This window comes from Saimiri boliviensis, chromosome 11 (assembly GCF_048565385.1).
Source record: "Saimiri boliviensis isolate mSaiBol1 chromosome 11, mSaiBol1.pri, whole genome shotgun sequence".
Classification (NCBI taxonomy): domain Eukaryota; kingdom Metazoa; phylum Chordata; class Mammalia; order Primates; family Cebidae; genus Saimiri; species Saimiri boliviensis.
In genome coordinates, this window is record NC_133459.1 from 46717781 (window position 1) to 46734430 (window position 16650).

Sequence of the window (16650 nt, forward strand, 5' to 3'; positions counted from 1 at the left end):
AAAAAGCTTATCCACCATGATCAAGTAGGCTTCATCCCAGGGATGCAAGGCTGGTTCAACACACGCAAGTCTATAAATGTAATTCACCACATAAACAGAACCAAAGACAAAAACCACATGATTATCTCAAATGATGCAGAGAAGGCCTTTGACAAAATTCAACAGCCCTTTATGCTAAAAACCCTCAATAAACTAGGTATCAGTGGAGCATATCTGAAAATAATAAAAACTATTTATGACAAACCAACAGCCAATATCATACTGAATGGGCAAAAACTGGAAGTATTCTCTTTGAAATCTGGCACCAGACAAGGATGCCCTCTCTCACCACTCCTATTCAATATAGTACTGGAAGTTCTAGCCAGAGCAATCGGGCAAGAAAAAGAAATAAAGGGTATTCAAATAGGAAAGGAGGAAGTCAAATTGTCTCTATTTGCAGATGACATGATTGTATATCTAGAAGACCCCATTGTCTCAGCCCCAAATCTCCTGAAACTGATAAGCAACTTCAGCAAAGTCTCAGGATACAAAATCAATGTGCAAAAATCACAAGCATTCCTATACACCAATAACAGACTTAAAGAGAGCCAAATCAAGAGCAAACTGCCATTCACAATTGCTACAAAGAGAATAAAATATCTAGGAATACAACTAACAAGGAACATAAAGGACCTCTTCAAGGAGAACTACAAGCCACCGCTCAATGAAATAAGAGAGGACACAAACAGATGGAGAAACATTCCATGTTCATGGTTAGGAAGAATCAATATCATGAAAATGGCCATACTGCCCGAAGTAATTTACAGATTCAATGTTATCCCCATCAAACTACCAACAACCTTCTTCACAGAACTGGAAAAAAACACCTTAAACTTCATATGGAACCAAAAGAGAGCCCACATAGCCAAGTCAATTCTAAGCAAAAATAACAAAGCTGGAGGCATCACATTACCGGACTTCAAATTATACTACGAGTCTACAGTAACCAAAACAGCATGGTACTGGTACCAAAACAGAGATACAGACCAATGGAACAGAACAGAGGCCTCAGAGGCAACACAACATATCTACAACCATCTGATCTTTGACAAACCTGACAAAGACAAGCAACAGGGAAAGGACTCCCTGTTTAATAAATGGCGCTGGGAAAACTGGTTAGGCATCTGCAGAAAGCAGAAACTGGATTCCTTCCTGACACCTTACACTAAAATTAACTACAGATGGATTAAAGACTTAAACATCAGACCTAACACCATAAAAACCCGAGAAGAAAATCTAGGCAAAACCATTCAGGACATAGGCGTAGGCAAGGATTCATGACCAAAACACCAAAAGCAATGGCAACAAAAGCCAAAATAGACAAATGGGACCTAATCAAACTCCAGGGCTTCTGCACAGCAAAAGAAACAGCCATTAGAGTGAATCGGCAACCAAAAGAATGGGAAAAAATTTTTGCAGTCTACCCATCTGACAAAGGGCTGATATCCAGAATTTACGAAGAACTAAAACAGATTTACAAGAAAAAACCAAACAAGCCCATTTAAAAGTGGCCAAAGGATATGAACAGACACTTTACAAAAGAAGACATACTTGAGGCCAACAAACATATGAAAAAATGCTCATCATCACTGGTCATTAGAGAAATGCAAATCAAAACTACATTGAGATACCCTCTCACACCAGTTCGAATGGCTATCATTAAAAAATCTAGAGACAGGCCGGGCGCGGTGGCTCAAGCCTGTAATCCCAGCACTTTGGGAGGCCGAGGCGGGTGGATCACGAGGTCAAGAGATCGAGACCATCCTGGTCAACATGGTGAAACCTCGTCTCTACTAAAAATACAAAAAATTAGCTGGGCATGGTGGCGTGTGCCTGTAATCCCAGCTGCTCAGGAAGCTGAGGCAGGAGAATTGCCTGAACCCAGGAGGCGAAGGTTGCGGTGAGCTGAGATGGCGCCATTGCACTCCAGCCTGGGTAACAAGAGCGAAACTCCGTCTCAAAAAAAAAAAAAAAAAAAAAAATCTAGAGACACTTTTACACTGTTGGTGGGAGTGTAAATTGGTTCAACCATTGTGGAAGACAGTGTGGTGATTCCTTAAGGACCTAGAAATAGAAATTCCATTTGACCCAGCAATCCCATTACTGGGTATATACCCAAAGGATTATAAATCGTTCCACTATAAGGACACATGCACACGAATGTTCACTGCAGCACTGTTTACAATAGCAAAGACCTGGAACCAACCCAAATGCCCATCGGTGATATAGACTGGACAGGGAAAATGTGGCACATATACACCATGGGATATTATGCAGCCATCAAAAACGATGAGTTCGTGTCCTTTGTAGGGACATGGATGAACCTGGAAACCATCATTCTCAGCAAACTGACACAAGAGCAGAAAATCAAACACCACATGTTCTCACTCATAGGTTGGTGTTGAACAATGAGAACATATGGACACAGGGAGGGGAGCATCACACACTGGGGTCAGTTGGGGGGAAATGGGGAGGGATAGTGGGGGTGGGTAGGGAGTTGGGAAGAGATAGCATGGGGAGAAATGCCAGATATAGATGAAGGAGAGGAAGGCAGCAAATCACACTGCCATGTGTGTACCTATGCAACAATCTTGCATTTTCTTCACATGTACCCCAATACCTAAAATGCAATAAAAAAATAATGATAATTTTAAAAAAGAAAAAAAAATGCATCATCACAGAAGACAATTTGGAAAAATATATAGGTCCAAAAGAGTAATTAAAAATTACCTCCTTTTATATATTGAAAATAGCATTTTTTTTCTGCTAGTACATATGTGATTGTATATATGCACATATATGAATGGTTTTGATTTTACAAATATGTGGTATGCACTCACATACTTAGAAATGGCAATCATATTATCTGTAATTCACACATTATCCCACTAAATATAAACCATTTTTTTCTCTTATTTACTTAATATTATAAGCATTTTTTCATGTTAAGTGTTCTTTGAAAACACTAACTGCCTGTGTAGTATTCCATTACATCGATGATTCTCAAACTCGCTAGTAAATATCACAGTTACCTTGAGGACTTTAGGAATTCTGAGCCTCACTCCCAGAGTTTCTGAATCAAGAAGTATCAGGTAGAACAAGAATGTGCATTTCTAACAAATTGCCCAATAATGCTGATCTTGCTGGTCTGGGAATTACAGAGTTGTTTACTATGTTATACAAAATTCCCTCATAACTGGATATTTAAATTGTTTTAATTTTTAACATGAAGCCACCCCCAGCTCCACCTGGGGCCTCTCAGAACTCTGGGATTTGTCAGGACCAAGTAGCTGGACCTGGTGTTCAATCTGAATAAAATCTTAATACATGATAATTTTCATTGGAAGTGGAAATAACTGACTAAAAAGTTATGAACCTTTTGGAGACTTAATGTGCATGTCCAAGCTGATCCAAATAACTGATACCTAAGTGTGTTGAAGGAAAAGACATGGGCCTGGAAGTGGGAGGCCTGTGTTTAAATCTTGCCCTGCCACCTGCTTGCTGTCTGACCTTGGACAAGTGACTGTAACTCTCTGAGCCTCAATGCTATAGTTACCACATCAAATATAAACAAGAATGGCCTTCTTTTAAGGTCTTGAACTCAGCCCAAATTCTCCAGCTTCATCTTCTGTCTCAGACAGAATACTGGAGTTGGGAGGAACCCAGGGCTGTATCTTGCACACCATGACGGGTTAGTTTCCCATTCCCTGAGCCTAGGAAGCCTATGCTCACAACTCTCACATCATTCATCACACTACATAAGCAGTTGTTTAAGGGTCAGCCACCTTCTAAGTCAAACCATGAGGTCCTTGAAAGAGATTAGGCCTGTTTCATTTCTGAGTCCCCAGTGGCTACTGCACACACGGCAGACAGTTGCAGAATGCTTATTGACAGAAATTGTGAGGAAGGAGCTCAGCCTCCACCGTTCCCAAGAAGCCCTGGCATGAGATGATGACAAGAAAAGAGCATAGCCCTGTAGCTGGGAGCCTTGGGGTTGCATCTTGGCCCTCCCATCAACTCACTGAGACCTTGAGAAACTGGCTGACCCCCCTCCCAAGTTTCTAAGGGATTCCTTATCCCTAATTACCACACAGGGCTAGTGGGTGAAGATGAGAATGTGGTGTATCATTTAGACCCTAAAGAGTGAAGGCTGGGACTCCTAGAATCCTCCAGCATCACTCTCTGCTCATAAGTGTTTAAATTTCAGATTCTTGACAGGGCATAAGGTCACCCAAAATAATGACAGTGTTTCCTATCCTTCCTCACAGCTAGCAAACACCACATGACTAAGTTCTGAGCGACAGAATAATAGTGGAAAGGGTATGTGCGATTTCTAGGAAGTGTACTCTGGAATCCTGAGGCAATGGATAGAATCTGAACAGTCGTGTTAACAACGAAATGGAATACGGTCGAAAAGACAGATAAAAGGGGCTGTGCACCTTAAAAACTGTGAACTATCCTACCAGTCCTGTTCTATCCCTCTCCAGACTTACAGACACCCAAAAACATCTTTCCTGTTTAAGCTACTCTTAACTTGGGCCAGATTAATCACAGCTGATGTATATGGTTCTGCTCATGCCAATATTTACATTGATTTACAGCTTTACACTTTACAAACCGCTTTCAGGGGAAAGGAGACTATGAATGTAATATTCATTCATTCATTTATATGATGAAACAATAAGCGTCACTGCGTGTCAGGACTTCTGCCACGTGCTAGGAATGGAAATGAATCTGATAAAAACCCCTGCCTTCCATGAGTCCACCACTAGCAAGGGAAATAGATGAAGTCATGACACACTTGAGCTGTGTGGCAATGAGGGAAGCATAGGCAACTGTGGGGTGCCCTATGACCCAGGATCTAGGAAAAGGCATGATGTCCAGGAGGGACAGGAATGGTGGCTGGAGGCGTGGCTGCAGATCCCAGGCTCTGCCTCCAATTGCTAATCCCAGGCTCTTCTGAATCTCCTTGGCTCAATTCCTGTGGAGGCATTAGGGAACCTGTGGCCTGTTTGATTCCTCCCAGTGAGGACCAGATGCTGCTTGAAGAGCTCCCTAGAGCCTTGTTGGGGTAGCTACAGTCTCTGCTTTCTGTAGAGGATGCGACAAGGTGAGCTTCAGACTTGGCATGAAGCCACCCCCACTTGAGGCCTCTTAGGGCTCTGGAATTTGTCAAGACCAAGTACCTGGACCTGGTGTTCCAGGGTGAACATCAGTGGAGCCAGGAGAAGCCGTTCACCTGCGAATGATAACAAAGCCAGCACCAGTGAAGAATGAGTGGCTGCAGACAGACCTCTAACACTGAACAGGGAGGGAAGTGGTGATTTATTCAGCTGGGAGCTGCAGCAGGCAAAGATACCTTAACGACCAAGCTCCCCAGATAGAAAATCCTAGCCCTTTTAAAGGCTTACAATTCTAGAAATTACATGTAAAGGGTCTTGATCCATGAAGTAGGCATGGGATAGGTACGTGACTTAGGTGAGGGTCTGATCATATTTAAGAAAAAGCAATGCCTTCCAGGAAGATTCCTCCATACGAGGAATAGCCTGCAATCTATAGGAGTGGGTGTGATTAAGGGTGGCATGCAGTCTACGAGGCTTTATTTCTCCTACTGAAACGCAATGTAGAGGGCTAGGGGGAAGTGGTCTTAGAAGCTTAAGAGGATTAAGGGTCTCCTTCCTCACCAGCTCCTATTGAATGAGCATTTCTGTGCCAGGCCAAGGGGTCTGTGCTTTACACACTCACTTCATACCTCAATATGACTGTGTGAGGTAATTCTTGCTGTCCCCATTTCACATACACAGAAGCTGAGGCTGGGGAGGGAAAGTGAGTTGCCCAGCCTCACACAACTGTGGCTGCCCTGCCGGGGCCAGGCTCGGATTCACAGCCTGACTTTTCAAGGCTGGGACTTGAGCCCTCATGGATAATTTAGTCTACCACACTTGAGAGTTCCAAGGTCATTGGAAACTCCTGCAGATGTCACCTCACAACTGAGGAAGCAGGGATTCACAATGACAGAGTCTTATCTGGGGTCACCAATGTGCACTCATCACTACTCCAGAGTGTTTTCCCAGAGAAGCTACCAATAGTGTGTGTGTGTGTGTGTGTGTGTGTGTATGTATGTGTGTGTGTGAGGCTGGTGTGTGCATGTGTGGGTGTGCACCTGCAGGCTGGTGTGTGCATGCATGGGTGTGCACCTGCAGGCTGGTGTGTGCATGCGCAGGTGTGCACCTGCAGGGTGGTGTGTGCATGCACGGGTGTGCACCTATAGGCTGGTGTGTGCATGCACGGGTGTGCACCTGCAGGCTGGTGTGTGCATGCACAGGTGTGCACCTGCAGGGTGTGCACCTGCAGGGTGGTGTGTGCATGTGCGGGTGTGCACCTGCAGGCTGGTGTGTGCATGCACAGGTGTGCACCTGCAGGGTGGTGTGTGCATGTATGGGTGTGCACCTGCAGGCTGGTGTGTGCATGCACGGGTGTGTACCTGCAGGCTGCTGTGTGCATGTATGGGTGTGCACCTGCAGGGTGGTGTGTGCATGTGCAGGTGTGCACCTGCAGTGTGGTGTGTGCATGCGTGGGTGTGCACCTGCAGGGTGGTGTGTGCATGCGTGGGTGTGCGCCTGCAGGGTGGTGTGTGCATGCATGGGTGTGCACCTGTAGGGTGGTGTGTGCATGCGTGGGTGTGCGCCTGCAGGGTGGTGTGTGCATGTGCTAGTGTGCACCTGCTGGACACATCCATGCATGAACTTAACACCAAGACCTGCTTTCTAAACTCAAAACAAACGCCCATGTCTCTAGCATTTGCCACTCTTTTCTCCTGTCTTGTGTAGGTCTTTGTGTGTGAGTGGGTTGTTTTATTTTTATTTTTTCAGCTTTATTGAGGCATAATAAACAAACAAAAATTGCATCTGTTTAAGGAAGATGGTGTGATGACTTGATATATGTATACATTGTGAGATGATTACCACAATCAAGTCAATTAATACATCTATCACTTTACATAGTTACTATTCTGTGATCCACTCTCTTAGCGATTTGTATGTAAACAGTACCGTATTATTAGCCACAGTCACCATGCTGTACATTAGAGTCCAGGACTTACTCATCTTATAACTGCAAGTCTGTACCCTCCTCCTGTCTTGAGAAACCTGTTTGTCCAGGTAGGTAGCAACTGGGCTGTGGGCAGCAACAACAGCTCCCAGCCCTGAGCTGGAGTCTTCCTTACACATCTGACCCTGGGGGCCTGGAGCACTCTGAGCCCACAGCAAGTTCTCTCTGTTCCAGGACCAAATCTGGTAGCAAGGCCAGGTGCTGTCCCTGAGAGGCCTGGCCCTGCAGACTGCAGTGAGATTTCAGGGCCTTTCCGACTGCCTCGCCTGGGAGTGGAGCCAGGGCACATCCATAACCTTCACAGCCCTCCTGGCGCTGTTAGAGCAGCTGTCAGAGGCAAGCAGGAGCTGTCCTACGCCCGGGAAGCTGCGGCCCAGGAGCCTGGAGCAGAGAGTTGAGGCCCCAGGAGATTTGTTCAGGCCAGGCTGCAGAGGGCTGCACAGGTAAGGATTGGCCGGGGCTGGCAGGGATGAAGTTTTAGTGACTAGAGTGTACCATTCTCCTTCATTTGCCTTCCTTTCTTTTCTCCACCCTTGGATTCCTGTTATCACCATACTCAGACCTACTCTCCTACATAGCAATCCTTTCCTCCTGGAATTGAGCATCTAGGCTGTCCACACAGAGTCTTCTTCCACCCCCCACCACCACTATGCCATCTGCCAGGGAAGCACCCTGAGGCCTTGGCCCTGATGGTTGGGAAGGAATGTCCCATGAGGATGGAGAGCACCTCTCCTGGTCCACAAGGGCCCCATGAGTTTCTTCTCCCCTTGTACCCAGTGCAGAGAGCAGAGGCAGTGATTCCACAATGCCAGGTGCACCAGGGCCACTGTATTCTTGGGGATTGCTGCTCCCTGGTGTTGTGTGTGTGTGTGTGTGAGGCTGGTGTGTGCCAGTGGGACAGCCTGACACAAGGCCTGGCACAGAGTATGCTCAGTGAGTGACTGAGATTAATCAGAATTGCATTTGTAGATGAACCGAGCTGAGCACAGGCATGTGGGGAAAAATAGCATCACTAAGCCTTATGAAATGAGGGCTAGAGGTGGGAAGGAAAGGGGGGATGAGTGAGGACCAGCTGTCAGGGGAGGGCCTGGCACGGCCCAGACCCAATGGGAACCCCTATTCCCAGTCCAGACATCTTTGGGCCCTGCTCATGAAGCAGAGTCGTCTGGGGTAAATACCCAAGATTTATTTTCTCATGGCCATGGAAATCTAGGACGTGGACACACCATTGTGAGGTTAAAAGTGAGAATTAAATTGACAAAAGAAAGAGAAGAACTCTCTGTGCAGAGGGGTCGTGGAGAAAATGGTTTGCTGCTTCCGTGGTGAAATGCAGATTTTGTAGATGAGTTTGCGGAGACAGTGTCTGATTTACACTGGGCACAAAAGATGGTCAGATCAGGTGTGCCATTCGCAGAGTGCCTGAAGAAGCTGGCCACCCCATTCTCATCTTTTCTTATGCAGATGGGTTCTCTCCATGGCCCCAGCCATGTTGCCTGGTTCTTTACTATACATGTGAGTGATAAAGAAAAGGGAAGAAGGACTTCCGTGTTGAACATACCTGGCTTCCAGGTAGCCCGTGTCTACTGGCACAGCTGTCAGCATTCACACATGCAAGCTTCCAGCTTGTTTATCTATGTCTGCAGCTCAATTTTTCAGACTGCTTGTTGTTAGAAAAGAGATGATTCGAGGGCTGGTTTTTGTTAAAAGGGAAATTCCGCCGAGGACCCTGGTGCCCTTACTGTCTGCCTAAATAATTTCTTTCTAGCTCCTGTATCAATCAGACCTCCCATGGAGAGGGACAATTCAGAGCTGATGTCCACCTACCACTGGGAGGGATACCCCTTCCATGCCCTCTGCCCCTGGGGGGAAGGGACGGTGGGTGCAGCACAGCTTTCAGCGTCAGACAATCCTGAATTCAAAACCCAAACAAGCATTGGAAATCAGCCAATGAGCCTCGCTTCCTCACCTAAAAATGGGACTAGTAAAGCCAGTTCAGACAGTTAATACAACAAGGTACATCATATTTGGGATGTGACCCACCCAATAATTCTGGCACAAACTGGTAATCATCAGCCCCCGTACCCCTCACTGTTCTGGGAGGGAAAGTTGTTAGCAGGAACACTGACTGAGAGTGGTTTTTCAGGAAGAACTTTAGAGCCCAGGGTGGAGGCAAGCCAGAGCACACGGAACCTGCTCAGGATTTTCCTTGGGTTGGGGAATGCTGGAAGGAGACAGAGGAACACCCAGGCAGCCGCATAAAGGGGCGTATTTTCTGCCCGTAATACTCTGATTCCGTGGTGCAGCTCGAGGGTTCCAGGCTGAAGACCACTTAGTCTCCTCAGCAGGTGACGGTCTATGCTCCAGGGCTTGTCACCGTGCCGCATTTCCTCAGCCAAAGGCCTCCCACCTGACTTGTCCTAGCAACGATGTCAGTCCCTCTGGGAGTGGAACAAACTCAAGGCTGCAGGCACTCAGTGAGCACTTGTGGACGCTGAGAGCTGATTGAGGAGAAGGGGTGGGGGCCGGACCCAGGTGAAAAGAATGGGAGGGAAGCCACACAGGTCTGCATGCTCCCAGCTCAGTAAGAACAGCCAGGACCCTCCTCTCCACCAGCTCAGCTCAGCGCCCATCTCTGCTAAACAACTGCACAAGCTGCCTCCTTGTCCACCCCATGCTGTCCCCGAAACGGATTTTCTGAAATGCCGTCACCACCTCCATTCACCTACTTGCTCCAGTCACTGTAGCCATAAACACAAATAAGGCACCAAGGTCCCCACCCTCGAGGGGCTCACATCTAAAGCCGATGCACCCCAAGTCACTAACGACATTCAGAGAGGTAAATGGGGAGTACACTGGGGTTGGGGATTTTCCAGGCTTTGGAGGAAGCAGCGCTCAGAGAGCTGAAGGTGAGGGAGAGTGTGCACCTCTAGGAACCGCATGGAGTTCAGTTCAGCAGCCAGGAAGCGCAGGAGGATCTGACCCAAACTCTGGGGGCCGTGGAGAGGGAAGAGTCTCTTTGGAGGAAGCTACCAAGGAAGAAGGTGCCTGAAGGATAACCTAATCACTACGACAGTTGGTGGACCGTAGCCGACAGAGAGCCTGAGAACAGAGAGATGTTGGTTTACTCGGGCCCTGCAGCATGGCTGAGAACGAGAGGCAGTGGGAAGCTGGACCGGGCAGGGCAAACACAGCCCCATGAGGGCAGGAAGATGAGAGAAGTGAGCTCCACACAGGAGCTCATATGTGTGGTCTGAAGACAAGGCTGTGAGGCTGGGGGGATTAGCTTGCTCTGAGATTCCAAGCGGGACTCTGGTTTCTAGAATCTTCAGTGAGGACATGGCCTGAAGCCTAAGGGAGACACTGGCTACGGTTCTAGAAGTAGGGGCCTGACCTTGCGTTTACTGCGAACTGTAGGCAGAGTAAACTGGACTCAGGGCATGTAATCCTAAAAGCGGTTTTCTCAATCAACGGACTTAAGCAACTTGTTCCATGGCTATAATCCTTCCCTTGACTTATGGTTACAGTTAAGCCATAGAAATCCCTGCTATCACTTTTAGTCTGAAAACAGAGTCTCAATTTGGATATTGTAATGCCCAGTGCCATAGCTAACGCAGCACTTCAGTCTTCATAAAGGTGAGGCTTCTGCTCCCTGCCCGTCCCACCCCCAGCTAGGGCTGCTGCAGGGTCTGCCCACCTTGGGAAAAGGGGATGTGTCCAGCTTGTCATGTTTCTCACTCTCTGCCTCCCCACTAGAGAACTGCTAAGTCTGACCCCTGGGAGCTGCCGTTTGAGGAGGGGGAGGAGTTGTAGGGAGCAAGAAAGCTCTGGCTCGAGTAGGACGCTCCTAAGAAGACTCTGGCTCATGGTCCTGGACGAAGCCTAAGGTGGACTCTTCCCTGTGGATGCCCTGGTCGGATACGAAGGAGGTTCCCTGGTGGGGACGCCCCTGTGCACTCTTCATTGAGCGCTGCACCCCTGATCCAGGGCCCACTTTGCTTCCTCCACACCCTCCGCACTTCTGGCGGTTCACTGCCAGATCCTCCTAGCTGAGGACCCAGCCTCCATAGGGAGCATGTGGAACAGGATGGAAGATCTCAATACTGTCTTTTTCATATATGTGGCCCACATCTAGTTCACATAAATACATGCCAAAGAATCACTCCCACAATCTTTGCCCAACCTCAGGGTACAGGCCAATCCCAAACCAACGACTCCCAACCACCCAACCTGCAGACTCCCCCAGGACATCCACAGGGAAGAGTCCGCCTTATGCTTGGTCCAGACCCAGGAGCCAGAGCCTTCTCAGGAATATCCCACTCAAGTCAGAGCATTCCTGCTCCCTACAACTCCTCCCTCCTCCAACCACAGCTCCCGGACAACACACTTAACAGTTCTCAAGTGGGAAGGAAGTGGGTGAGAAGCAGCGAGGAAGCCACAGGCTCTTTCCCTTTATGTATTTTAGGCTTGAGTCTGACCTGGTCCACAGTGCTCCAACGGAGGGGCACACCACCCCCGCCGCCAGCTCTCCACGCTTCCCTGCCAACACTCCTGGACCCAAAACTACACTTGGGGCAAGGGGCAAGTAGCCCCACAGCCCTTTCCCCCTAGTTAGGAAAAGGCAGCAAAGATTTGTCTAAATAAATATTTATAAAATCCTTTTGTATCCCCCTGATAGAGTCTTTGGAGTTGCAAATTCAGTTCTTAGTATTTCCTTTACAAATCTGCTCTTTATTTTGTAATTTTTATGTACATTGTATCTTTTTTTCTATACATTTTATTGTAGTTTAATATACGTAAGGTAAATCTTACCATTTTTCAATATAGAGTTCAGTAATATTAAGTACACTCATTGGGTTGAGCACCCATTACCACCATCTATCTCCGTAACGCTTTTCATCTTCGCAGATTTTACCCATGAAAACACTAATGAAACTTCGCACCCATTAAACAATAACTCCCAAGCCCTCCTCCACCCGTCCCTGGCAGCCACGATTCTACCTTCTGTGTCTATGATTTTAACTCCTCTAGGCATCCCATTTGAATGGAGCCATGCAGCGTTTGTCCTCGTCCCAAATGCTGCATGGTTCCATTCATCTAAGGTCGATCAACTCTTAACAAGGGGCATTCTTAAATAGCAGCTAAGAATGTTGTTTCTGTTGCTTAAGTCACCGATTTCTGGTCCTTATGATGACAGCCCTAGTTATAGGCTCTAAGGAAAAAAGGCAGCAAGAGACTGGGTGTCAATGATCGACTGTTGTTTGTGAGAGGTCAAGATTTCAATGTGAGCTCTTAATCACCTAGTAAACTCTCTATTGTTTTCTTATGTATTTATTTCTTGGCCACTCAAAAGTTTTCTTTCATTCAGCATAATGTCAAGGTCATCCTTGTTGTAATATGTGTCAGCAATGAATTCCTTCTCTCCTTTTTTTTTTTTAGACCCACGCCACCATGCCTGGCTAATTTTTGTGTTTTTAGTAAAGACGGGGTTTACCACGTTGGCCAGGATGGTCTCGAACTCCTGACCTTGTGATTCACCCGTCTCAGCCTCCCAAAGTACTGTGGTTACAGGCATGAGCCACCACGCCCAGACTGAATTCCTTTTTAAGGATGAATGATATTCCATTATATGTACTGACTACATTTTGTTTATTCCTTCAACAGTTGCTGGACATTTGGGTTTTCTCTATCTTTTGGCCCTTAAGAATAATGCTGCTATAAACATGGGTGTGCAAATATTTCTTTGAGTCTCTGCTTTCAGTTCTTTTGAGCATATACCCAAAAGTGAAATGGCTAGGGCATAGCAACCGAACTACCATACTGCTTTCCATGCGGGCTACACTATTCTGTATTTCTACCAGGGATGTACAAAGTTTCCGCTGTCTCCACATCCTGGCCAACTCTTGTTATTTTCTGTATCATTGATAATAGTGATCCAAATGGGTACAAAGTGATATCATATCACAATGATACAATGATTAATGATGCTGAACATCTGTCCATATATGCTTTTTAGCCACCCGTATACCTTCTTTGGAGAATTGTCTAGTCAACTTCTTTGCTTATTTTTGAGTAGGGTTGTTTCATTTGTGTTGATTTGTTGAAATTGTTCATATATTCTAGATACTAATCTCTTGTCAGATGTATGATTCGCAAATATTTTCTCCCATTTCATGGGTTGCTTTTTCACTGTGTTGATAGTGTCTTTTTTTTTTTTTTTTTTTTGAGACAGAGTTTCACTCTTGTTACCCAGGCTGGAGTGCAATGGCACGATCTTGGCTCACCGCAACCTCCGCCTCCTGGGTTCAGGCAATTCTCCTGCCTCAGCCTCCTGAGTACCTGGGATTACAGGCACACACCACCCTGCCCAGATAATTTTTTGTATTTTTAGTAGAGACGGGGTTTCACCATGTTGACCAGGATGGTCTCGATCTCTTGACCTCCTGATCCACCCGCCTCGGCCTCCCAAAGTGCTGGGATTATAGGCTTGAGCCACTGCGCCCGGCCAATAGTGTCTTTTTATGCTCAAAAGTTTTTAATTTTGATGAAGTTCAGTTTATTTATTTATTTTTTATTGCCTGTGCTTCTGGCATCGTCATCAAGAAATTATTGCCAAGGCCAATGACATGAAGATTTTACCCTATGTTTTCTTCTAAGAACTTTGTTTTCTTCACTCATGCATTTAAGTCTTCAATCCATCTTGAGTTAACTTTCACATATGGCACAATGTAAGAGCTCAACCTCTTCCTTTTGCATATGGATATTCAGTTTTCTCAGCCCCACTTGTCGAAAATGCTGTCATTTCCCCACTGAGTGGTCTTTGCACTCTTGTCCAGAATCACTTGACTGTATCTGTGAGACTTTATTTCTGGGCTCTCTGTTCTACTCCATTGGTTTATATGGCTGTCTTTATGCCAGTACCACATTGCTTTTATGACTGTGGCTTTGTAGTGAGTTTTGAAATTAGGATGCATGAAACCTATTTTTGTTCCTATGTGCATTAAATCTTACTGCCTCAGTGACAACTTCCATTTATTGGCCTGTTATGTTTCTGTACTTTTTCTGCGTGGCTGAAACCATTCCCCTTTCCCATAAAGCTTTCTCAGTCTCTGTAACAAAAGACTTCATTGCTCCTTCCTCTGGGCTCTCCAGCTAAAAGGAAGAAAGGGGCGGATGAACGTGACCTGTTTTGTGTCGAAGGCACCTGTCTTGTGACAGTCTGTCTTCCCCACAAGGCATGAACCACTAAAGACGTGTGCTCCCTGCACAGGGCCAGGGGTAAGACCGGCCTCACTTTGCGTGGGACTGACAGCACGAGGACACCCTTCACGCTGGGAAGTTCTCTGAGAGAATATTCTGGATAACTGGGGTCTCAGCCTTGAATGTCAACACTTGCCTAAAATGTTTGACCATTTCACATGAAACTCTTCCTGCCTGGGTTTCATACTCCATGCCTTCTAAATAGAAAACTAATGGCTACAGACATCTTTGCTTGATGACTCTGGGTCATACACATGCGTGTGAATCTTGGCTGCTACTCAAGAATGCCATTTGTTAAGAGTTGATCTATCCAGTTTTAGAGGTCTGCTTGCCCCGATTTTGTTGCCTTTAACATTGTCTTTCCTGGTCTTTCGAGTTTCAATGCCCTCTCATGCACCATCAGCCCCTCAGCTGCCATCCTCCTTGCTGTCTCTATGTAACCTTGCCCCTCTCTTCTAATTTGTTGTGAGTTGGAATATGAACAACAAAGCCCTGGTAAAACAAAAATAAACAGGCTCTGAGTGAGGTCATAAGGCTCACTGATAAGGCTCACTGATTTAGGTTTTGTCCATGGGCTTTAGAATGTCTATTCTGGCTGTTTTAAAGCCTTTATTTTGCTCACTTCCTGGTGCTCTGTTGGTCTCTGGGCTGCTAATGTGCCTGGTTAGCTTACAGGTAAGTCTTAGATACATTTGAGGAGAGGCTACTATGAACTCGAACCCGCTACTTTTGGGTTAGGTAAGCGTGTACGGATTGGGGGTCAGTCTCTGGCATCTGTAAGGTGGATGGGGATAGTGTGTGGGCAACAGAGCACTGTCCTGGCCCATCCCTACTGCTACAGCAAAACGCCTAAGACCAGGTAATTTGTAAACCACGGGAATTTATTGCTCACAGTTCTGGAGGCTGGAAGTCCAGGAACAAAGCCCCAGCAGGTTCAGTGTCTGGTGAGGGCCCAGTTTATGCCTCTAAGATGGCACCTTGTGGCTGTGTCCTCACATGGCAGAAGGCAAAAAGGCAAAAGGGTCTGGCTAGTTCCTTTCTCCCTTTTGTAAGGTACTGATCCCATCCACGAGGGAGGAGCCCTCACAGCCTAGTGACTCCTAAAGGCCGTTATCTCTTAGTACTGTTGAATGGGAATTCAGTTTCAACATGAATTTTGGAGGCAACACAAGTATCCAAACTATAGCAAACCCCAAGGGCTGGGTGAGGGGGTTCCCTGTGGGGAGCACGGGAAGAAGCACAAGATTCAGCTGTCCTCTCCCTGCAACGCTCTTCTTCCCTTCTCTGCAAGAGTCATCGGGATCTACAGCACTCACTGTGGTGCACACAGGGGCCTAAGCTCAGACCACTCCTTCCCTGTTCCCTGATTAACACCCAGAGATCTGCCAGCCTCATTTCCCCCTGTATCCAGCTCAGCCCCAGGGACTGCCGGGCACCTGGTCCTTCACATCGTCCTGATGTTTCTAATGCTGCCCCTCCTGCATCCCTGTTTCTCTGATAACCTTGCCTCAATGTGTATATGAAGGACTCTTCTTCTGGTATCTAATCCTAATGGGTGCCAGATCCCATGGAGCCCTGACCCAGCCAGGAACTACCTCGACCTCTCTCCCAGATCACCGCCCCTCTCCTTAGGGCTCAGCGTGGCCTGTGCCTGATATTCTGGGATAGGAGAACTGGGGAGAGAAGGCCTAGAACCCTGCCTCTCATTTCCTTTCCACCAAAAGGGGGAAAAAGAAAGTCTGGTCCTCGCAACCAGACTTGGGATCATTATGGGATGCTGGGGATAGGGTGTGGGACAGGGCCTGTGAGTTTTCCTGCTACTCCAGTCTGGGCCTTACAGCAGATGCAAGCAGGTTAATATTTGTAAGACTGAAAGATTCCAAATGCAGCTACTTTGGAAAGACCATGTAAGCAGACATCTATGTGCGTGGCATCTGGGCCGCTTGGCTAGACGGTGGTCAATGTCGGTTTCTCCGTGTTAACCCCAAGAACATTCAGTAACTCAGGGTTTGCAGAGCTTCTCAGGAGCACATCTTAGCCTCATTGGTGTTGTGAGGCAGGCAGGGCACAGGTCACACTAATGAGGACACCCAGCCCAGAGACATTTAGCAACCTGCCCAAGGGCATCTGTAGTTCAGTGAGAGGTGGAACTGGGACTGGGAATCTCGGCTGCCTGAATCCCAGAGATGGTCTTCCCTGCACTGTATCCTTTTCAGGGAAGGCCTCCTGACCCCAACCATTTCA